The 10,224-nt window shown below is 33.0% G+C and overlaps 1 long non-coding RNA gene across 1 annotated transcript; it reads right to left on the bottom strand.

The window, feature by feature from the left end:
• Nucleotides 1-2,899: 2,899 nt before the first annotated feature.
• On the bottom strand, nt 2,900-3,550 carry LOC142555006 (uncharacterized). The gene is made up of 3 exons (XR_012822297.1): nt 3,225-3,550; nt 3,104-3,177; nt 2,900-3,001 (listed from the first exon to the last, which is right to left on the bottom strand). It is a non-coding gene; the product is annotated as an uncharacterized LOC142555006 (long non-coding RNA).
• Between the last annotated feature and the right edge of the window lie 6,674 nt (nt 3,551-10,224).

Here is a 10,224-nt window from a genome sequence, read left to right as displayed (position 1 = left end):
ACAATAATATTGTGATAGAGTTTTTAATGTTGACTGACAATGATTGAAATATTTTGAGTAAATGTGTTTCTTTGTTAAAAATTTTTAAAGAAGCAACCGAGAATTTTTTGGGCATTAACTATCCTACTTCATCCATGTTTTTACTTTTACTTTTCAATACGTTTTATAAATTTCTTGAATATTGTGATGATATTGTTATGCATGATTTTGTTTCAAAGATGGAAACTTTTTAAAATATTAGAAAACTATCCCAATTGTGCATGGTTTAGTGGCAATTGCAAGAGATGTCCTACATGATCAAAGTTCAAGTGTTGTTTCCGAATTATCATTTTCAGTATGTGGAAGAATAATTGGTGAAAACGAACTAATTAAAGCAAGAAACACTTAGCATGCTAACATCCAACAATATTGGTTTGCAACCGAAAAATCATTATCGTTGGAGGGATCAACAAATTTCAAAGCTCAAGTTCCGACGAAGTTGTATTCAAATATATTTTAATAAATTGTGATGAATTTTAGATTTTCAATTGTAAAATCAATATCTAAGTTATTTAATTTTTTTGATTAATCAGTATTGTTTCAACTCAAAATACTAAATAAAAAATGTCTATTAGTTAAATTAATTTTATATTAAAAATAATAATAATCGAACCCGAAACCCGGAACTATTTCGATACGGACCAAAATCAGTCTATAAAGTATAGAACCGGTCCGAGATTCGGATTGGTTCCAAGGTTTTTACCTTGAGACCGGAACCAGTTCTTGCACCACCCGATCTGGAATTGGTCAGAACCAGAATGGAACCGGAACCGATGAACCGATAAGCATGCCTAGACCCAATTGTTCGAGATTGAAGAATGACGACTTCTAATTGATTTTTCTTAGGAAAATACAAGAAGTGTTATCTTTGCTTAAAATCCAGGATAGTTGAAGACAAACTTTAATCGCTAAATGTAAAATTTCAAAAAACACCCTATAGATGAATTTAGAATCATATGAAACTCAATTCAAGTTTTGATTGTCAAAACCAAAAATTATTTAAAAATTTTAAATTTTCGTTACTTCTTGGGTACAAAAAAACGATACACCAACTATCGAGTCTTAGTCCAGTATCTTTCAATTTTTTACAATTTTAATATTTAAATTTAGATTATTAACGTGACACTGCACAGATGAGCACATGGCAGCATCACATAAAAAAAAGGACAAAAATATAAAGATAGCAAAACAATAATGAAATATAACGACATAAAAATAAAAATATAAAATAATTTTTTTAGAGGGCATGATAAAGTTGTATATATGTGAAATAAAGTTAATTTCTTGAACTAAAATATAACGTATATTACATGTGTCACTATATACATCACCTTTATGTTTTATAAGTAAAAACAATTTTAAAATGAATGGCCATAAATTAGTGCCTTCCACTTCATGATAATTGTTCATCTTCTTTTCTTTCTCTTTCTTTTTTTAACATGCGAAATCCATTGATAAAATGTTAAATTTCTGACGATATTTCAGATTTAAGATCTCTCTCACTTATAGAAAAATCTCACCCAACATGATCAATTTTATTATGTGTAGATTATTTTTAAAAAAATTAAAAATACAAGATTAAATGGACCAATAAGATAATCTCAAATAAATAGGTAGGGATCCATTTGAATTCTCACCACAGCACTATCGGCTTTATTTGAAGAAAAAATTTATGATGTCCTTTTCAATCTTAATAGTGAAAGATACAAAACCTAAAGCCCTTAAGTCATATAGATCAATTTGAATCACACAGTTCAGTGCTCCACTTATTACATATAATTTCTTTTATCATATTGCATGGTTAGTGTGATCACATTCATGATTTGATTAAATGGGTATTGGAAATATCTTTAATAAAAATAAAATTTAGTCAGCATAAGTATCAAATATATCTATATTATAAAATAAATCTACAGATCGAGATTAACTAAGGAGAACACAATTCAGAGTTATTTGGTTATGTCTTATGAATAGAATACTTTTACTTATCTTACCACTGATTTCTTATCAGTCTCAATTCTATATTGGCTAAGAGGTTGTAATAGCAAATATGAACTGCTTATCTATGAACATAAATTTTTAAAAAATAATGTGTATGGCGGCGTTTTGCAGCACTACAAAATGCCACCAAATGTGGCGGACCCTGCATTTGAAGGGTGCAGCGTTCGCTGCAAGTAGCAGCAGCTTTTTCAGCGTCTGCTTACACCAGACGCTGAATTTCGGGACATAACTTTTATTATTATAAATACTGGGAAGATAGTAAAATAATCAAACAAAAAAAGAATAACTAGTATTTATCTATACAAAAATAAGTATTTGTTTATATGAAAGTGAAGATTAATTTTTTATTTTGTAAATATATTAAATATTTTTAAACTTTTTGCACATTAAAATTTTCAATTAAATTTTATATGTGTTATTGTTGGAAATTTTCAAGTTCACAATCTTGATTTTGATGTTAACAAAACTTGTTATTGTGTTTCTAACATATTTACTCAAGTGTGAAGTTGTTAACACAAGAAGCAAACTGAAACCGAATTCTGCACAAATTGAATTTCTGGCGAGCTTTGGTATTTGAATGATATCTCCCAGCTGGATGATTCAATTGACAATCCGCCAATTGAAGTGATCAGAAAACTCAATTTGGAACAAGTCGTATTTCACGTCAGTTGGGCAAAATCGGATGTTATCACGGTCTAACTGATCGCTCAATTACCGAACTGATCACACGAAAACAGCAATCAGTTGGGTTTGAGCAGCTGCGGTATTTTGGTCATATCTCTTAGCTCAATTATTGAAATGAAGAGATTCAGTATGCGTTGGAAATATAAGACAAAGATCTATAAATCATCTTAGAAGTCAAAGTCTGAATCGAAGCTTATGATGCTGATAAATGACGATGAAGCTACTGGTTCTGCACAAACTGAAATCAGCTAGGCTGATTTCAGTACACCAGCTGAAACTGAACCAGCTGCTGACCAGCTGACCAACCAACTGAACTGAACCAGCTGCTGACCAGCTGACTGAACTGAACTGAACTGAACTGAACTGAACCAGGGCCAACTGAACCAGCTGCTGACCAGCTGAACTGAACCAGCTGCTGACCAGCTGAACTGAACCAGCTGCTGACCAACTGAACTGAACTGAACCAGCAGTTGACCAACTGAATTGAACCAGTTTCTGACCAGTTGAACTGAACGACCAGTTGAGTTTACCAGAGTTGAACAGTTGACCAGAGTTGACCAGTCGGGAAAATTCCCAGCAAGCTGAATTTGACCGTTGCAATTTCAGAAACAATACAGAAACTTTCCAAACGGTCATATTCTTGTGTCTAACGTATATATCATTGTTGGGGCTTATAAATACAACATCTTGAAGATCAAAAAAGAGCTTTGGAAGAGGATTCAAAGCATGGGCAGTTAGCATGAAAAAATCAGCTAGTTGAGAGCACAAGCTCTTGTGTGAGGATACATTTGAGATGCACACTGTAAATGAAAAATTCCTCACACACAATCACTCACACATATACAAGAGAGTTGAACTTCAAAGATTAGTTGAGTAAGTCTTGCACAAAGACAATAAACTTGTGTATGTAGTATTTGCATATGAGACATTAAACAATATGCTGATTGTGAGGTGCTGCCTACAATCTTTACTGCTAGGAGTTCAGTTTAGGCAGTGGGTAAGTCCTAGCTGAATGGGTTTGTACAAAGAGTTGCATAAATCAAAGTCTTCTAGTGAATCCTTTCCAAGGGGAAGAAGGGATGACGTAGGAGTATTTAAATCCCCGAACATCCATAAACAAATTCGTGTCTATTTGTTTATTGCATTTACTTATCATTTTCATAGTTTTAAAGAAGCATTGTTGAAGCATTTTATGTGTTCTTCAAATATCAAAATATTGGATACCAATTGTTTGATAAAATGCTTCAACCAAAAATATTTTTACCCATTTAACTTGCATATATTTTAAATGCTTTACAAAATATTTAATCGGTTTCTACAAGGATTATTTCGAGTAATTTCCGCTTGGTTTGAACACCAAACTCGATTTAATTCATCGGTGTTCAATATTTCAAGAACCGAGCTATTGTAGTTCATCGATTTTCCCCCTAACCGATCCTAACAGTTATTTTATTTCTTATTATAATTTTATATTAACTTATTGTTTTGACAATTTATTCAGAATGACAGAAAATCGAGGTCCAGAAGATCTCAGTATTCTCTACTTACAAGCAACACATATGTTATCAACAATTTCTTCAGAAATAGTTGATGATAAAGTAAGAGTTAAGATATCGGGCAATCTGGTTTAGATGTTATATGTTGGAAATTATATACATAATCGTGTCCTTGATTACTTACATCATATGGGATTTTATGGTGTTTTACAATGCGGTTTTCAAGTGTTTGACAATAATTTGAATACTCATCTTGTTTAATGATGACGACGCGAGACACACACTTTTCATTTTAGATGTCGTGAAGCGATTGTGACGTTAAAACATGTTTCGATAATTTGGGGTGTAACAATTGATGGTGAACATATGAATGGAATAGATATTTCATATACAGTTGGCCAATGACAACATATATGTCTTGACTTGTTAGGATCTGCGCTATCACCATTGTTAAACTTAATTTAATTGTGGTGATGAGAGTCAAAACCAGTAGGCCGCGATAGCTAAACCAGAAGACAGTATAGAAACCAGAAGTTCTCCTATCGCTTAAACAGAAGCAGTACTTTACAAAGTACGTAACAGCTTATAAAAAGCAGAAGCATAACTTATCAGAACTTAATGTCTTAAACGTTATCGTTACTTTACATAATACTAGTATTAATTGCACAATTAATGCTTTACGAAGTCATTTAATACACCTTACTATTTTTAGTATGAAACATAGACTGATTTCTTTGAAGCTTTCTGCAGGACCCTTTTTAGGTGTTAAAGTTGATTCTACTCAGAAGTCACAGAAGCCATTTTTGATTATAGACGTTGGATTCAAAGCTTTCTATATATAAGAGTCAATCCTTTATAAAAAACAAGATCATCAACATTATCAACATAACGATTATTCCAACGCTAGTTTGAGCTATCATCATCTACTACTTATCTTCAAGCTCAACATACAAAAAAGCATCACACGCTTTATAGTAGATATCTGATCTTCTGAGATCATTCTGTGATGTTGTTTCTTCATCTCTTCACAAGCGATTCAAGTTTGATACATCTTATTGAGAAGAGTCTGTAACCTGGAAAAGAGTCTTTTCTAGAAATTTGCTATATTCATTACATTGTGTTGTGTCAAACTAAGAGTTTCAGTAGGCGAAGGATAAGCTCTACTGAAGTGGGTGTGTACAAGTGTTGTACTGTAAAATCCAAAATCTTTTAGTGATACCTTCTGGAAACAGAAGAAGGGGAGATGTAGAAGATTTCATCTTTGAACTTCCATAAACAACCATTGTCTATTGCCTACTGTTTTATCGTTTTCACCCTTAAACCATCAGATCATTTCCGCACAAGTTATTGTGATTTGCTGGTTATATATTTGAACAAGATCAGCTATAATCTCTAACAGGATTCTAACACCCTTTGCAAAAACGTCCAACGAAGGAAAGAGTTTATTCACCCCCTCTAGACTCTATATCGATCCCCCACAAGTAATATCAGAGCAGGTCATTCTTGTTCCAAAGAATCTACAAACAGATATAGCACACTTCAGTAAAGTTCCTATGTTCTCAAAAGAAGATTTCGATGACTGGAAGATCAGGATGCAAGCCCATCTTGCAGCCCAAGACGATGACATGTCACATGTGGTTTGTCATCACAGATGGTCCATTGAAGATTCTAAAACCTAATACAACTATTGTTGTTACTGATGGTGCGCCACAAATAGTTGAAAAAACAAGAAGTGAATGGACTGGCGAGGACAAAAAGAAAGCTAATCTAGACAATGTTGCGAATGACATTCTCTACAAAACACTTGATAATAACACCTTCAACAAGATCAAGATGTGTTCTACTGCGAAAGAGATTTGGGAGAAACTCATCCAAATCTGTGAAGGAAATGAAAATACCAAGGAGAACAAGTTGTCTGTAGCAATGCAAAAATTTGAGAATCTCAAAATAAAAGCTGGAGAAACTCTAAGCAAATTTGATAAACGTTTCAGCAGCTTGGTTAATGAACTAGCTGCCTTGGGAAAGGAACATGGAAATAGAGAAGTGGCACTCAAAGTAATGGGAGTCTTACCCAGGGAATGAGATGTCAAAACAATGGCTATGAGAGTCTCGAAAGATCTGAACAAGTTAGAACTACATGACTTGTTTGCAGACTTAAAAGCTTATGAGTTTGAACTAGAAGTGAGAAGTGGAGAAGAGCCCTCATCGAATCCATCTACCAAAGCTCTTACTGCTACTGCTACTGCTACAGTTGTTCCAAGTGCATCACCTGCTACTGCCATTGAAAGCACATCTGAAAAGACTGCTGAACAGATCAGCAATGATGCAATGTCCTTATTTGTGAAGAAATTCTCCAAATTCATGAAGAAAAATCACCGAGCATATCAAAATCCCAACAGAAATTTCAAGAAGGATTCACCATCTGGTGACATGGCGTGCTTTAACTGTGAAAAAATCGGACATTTTATTGCTGATTGTCCGAAGCCGAAGAAGGATGATCAGAAGAAGAAGGAGCACAATCGGAGACCACTAAGAAAATCGGTTTACCTTTTTTAGCCTCATTATTTGCATCAACCCATTGAACACAAGAATGTCATAACTTTATTTTTTATTGCACCCATAAAATAATTGTAAGAGCGTCTACTATCATCGTGGCAGTTATTCTATATCACTGATAGTGCCTGCAAGAACCTTTAGATAGTGGTTAGTATGCATTACAGTCCTTTCAACTCATATATCTCGATTGAATCTCCAACCAATGGTTTGTCAAGGGTTACATATGAATTTTATAACAATGTGATGTATCTTTGAGTAATAATAATGGGATCGTATATGCAACTAAGGAAGTACTTCACCCTAAAGCACTTTCATTACTAAGGTCAGAAATTTCTTGCATTATTAACTCATTAAATCATATATAATATTCACACCCGTAGGTGAGTGGTGAATCTTAGACTACAATGTATCGGTTCCTACGTTTGTCAAAACTATACCCAACCTCACCACTGGATGACTTTTATGGAGTTGGTAAACGAGTCAAAGTGCAACACTAGTACATAAAACCTCTATGTTTTCAAGGGTCAAAGGTCTGATGGTGTATAAACATAACCACAGATTTATCTACTCGATAAATGATAACCATTTGAAAAATCATGGGGAGGGTTGTTTAGTGAATCATCATATGAGCACTCATCATGTATGATGGAACATCTCTATGTCTATACCAATGAAACGTGACATATAACATCACAGATGCTAATCTCAAGCTCGTGATCCCTCCATACTGTCACCGTCGTCGTGAACTTTTATTTCTCAACACACAAATTTTTAAGTTTCTCTAGTGCGATCTAGAAAAGGAACAAAGATAAAAATCATGGACTTAACATTGGCGATTGAATAAATGTGTGCTCAAGTTTATTGTTTGTAGGGAAATACAAGAAAATCTATCTCCACTTAAAATCTGAAATAGTTAAAGTCAGATGATTTGTTCACTAAAAGTAACATACAATAAACCTTCTATTGTTAGATTAAAAACATACAAGTAACCAAGCATGATTTTAAACGTCAAAATAAAATATTAAACTTTCATTATTTCTTGGGTACGAGAAATGACACACCAAAAGTTGTATCAAAGACTAATTATCAAAATCATATGGTTATATTTCTATTGTTTGAATCGTTTTGAGTAAATTGTTTCTTATTGCTTAATAAAAAATTTCATAAATTAGAGCACACAAAGGAAAATTGTTTTCAGAAGCATTCAAAAAAATCAATTATTACGCACATGGTTCGCAACCGTCGGAGCAACGCACGTGGACAACACTACCATTCTTGGGTTGTGCAGCCCGAAACTGCACAAAGTCTTTCAAAAAAAATGGTTGGTTCGAACAAGGCTGTTCGGGTAGCCCCACCCTTGAAAGCTACTGCCTGAAAAAGTTCAGCAGCAAGCGGCACTTGAATAGGGTGCCCGAGATGGTCTCGAGCATCTCCAGGCCCACGGGCCTAAATTTTTGGCCTTCGGTGTAATTTTGTAATTTTATATAAAATTTTGGGTTGGATTGATATTTTTTGAAAATTTAACTAATTTTCCCTTAAATTGATTTGGCTAAAATCATGAATATTTTTTTTATAAAATAAATAATTATAATGTGATTTTAATTAGTTATATTGAAAGGTGTTTTATAGTAAATTTAGTTATGGATAAATAAATTTGTTAATTTATTTTTTAATTATTACGATTAATAATAGATTTCAAAGATACGTAATTGATGATAATATGTAATATTATACGTTAAAAAGATGATAGAGAGTCATGCATATATATTCTAAGTTTATGTTAGGATATTTTATTGCTTTTAATTTTTAATTATTTGATAATTATTAACATGAGTCTGGTTTATGGATTGTTTCCAGCCCCATAAAATGTATCCCAATTTTCCATTGAAATTTAATGTAAATTATTAGAATGATTGGGATTCAAGATTCGAAGATGATGGGACGGAATCATCAAGAGTTTTGAAGATCAAAAGCATGTAAACTATTAAAATTTTATGTAATATTATATTTGCATCCCAGAATTTTCTTGTGTTTTTGGATCGAAATCTGTGTATGGCTCACATGGATTAAATAGCTCTTGATCATTGATCATCATTTATTTATTATTTATGATGTATGTTATTTATAATACATAATGAGTGTGTATTATTATTATTATTATAACAAAAATTACATGAATCCGACAGACATACAAATAAACATGACACGACTTTAAAATTAAAAATGATGAGACAAATTTTTAAAATTAATATATCTCATTTTGAATAAGATTCAAGATTTATATCAATTCATTAAAAAGAAATTATAATGAGTTTAAATTGTTCTTGTGTTCCATCGACGGTGGTTCATGATAAACACTATCCGCGGTCAGTGTCTAGCTCATATTACAGGAAAGTTGTGACTTCCAATGACATACATGAGGCGAATTTGGTGGAACTTCCATGACATTGGCTCATATTTTTGGAGGAACTCATAGTGACCATCCATTACAATTTAACATTGATGGACCGGCTTGACACGTGAATATAATGATGTCATATTATTGGATCATTACCAAACGTGATATAAACTATGTGGCGGCTGAATGATTTGCAATTGGGCTCTACCTTCTGAAAATTAGATTGGCTGATATTATTTAGAATCATTATTTGTTGATCGGGGGCAAATTCTGTTTTTAGTAATGTTTTATCAATTCCTTTCATTTGGATCTGTTGCAACTTCCAATTTAAGTTCTAAGTAAACATTTCTCTTTATTCTTCCTTACATACGTAATTCATACACTTCATTACAAATATGTAGTTGGGTAAAATTTCATGTGATTCATTAAACAAAATAGAAATTCCACGTGCTCACTGAAGAAATATGATTTCTCGTTTTCATCAGAGGAGTGTGAGATAATTCATAAAATTTGAGTTCATATTTTATTTCTTATAAAATATTTTAAAATATTCGAAAATGTCTCTCTGTTTCATGATCAGTATATTCGTGATTTCATCACGTAATATGATATCCACAATTCTCCATAAAAACAAAAAAAGCGTACCTAACTATTTAGTTTGGCTAAGAAAATCAAAAATTGTGCTGGCATAAAAAAGATATGGCATACACACTTACTAAGTCTCCTCGAAAATAGGTGCCTGAAATGTTAGTCTTGCTAAATTGTGCGAAACTTGAGAGACTAAAAAGGCGGTTCGAGAAATATTTAAATGCTGCTGACATTTACATGCACGTGAAAGAATTGTATGGTGTTGAAACTCGTACAACGAGGCACGCTATTATCAAAGAGCTCATCAATGCAGGCATGAAGATGGGGCATCATTCCATAAGAATGATGTATTTATGATTAGGATTATTGAGAAGGTGGTATGCCTAAAAGTGGTGATTCTCAATGAGTTCCATGATGACATCGTCTTATTGTCACTCTCCTCCTCATTCGACGATTTTGTGA

This window comes from Primulina tabacum, chromosome 9 (assembly GCF_025594145.1).
Source record: "Primulina tabacum isolate GXHZ01 chromosome 9, ASM2559414v2, whole genome shotgun sequence".
In the NCBI taxonomy this organism is placed as follows: domain Eukaryota; kingdom Viridiplantae; phylum Streptophyta; class Magnoliopsida; order Lamiales; family Gesneriaceae; genus Primulina; species Primulina tabacum.
Note: the sequence above shows the minus strand (reverse complement) of the source record. Positions and strands in the feature narration are given on the sequence as shown.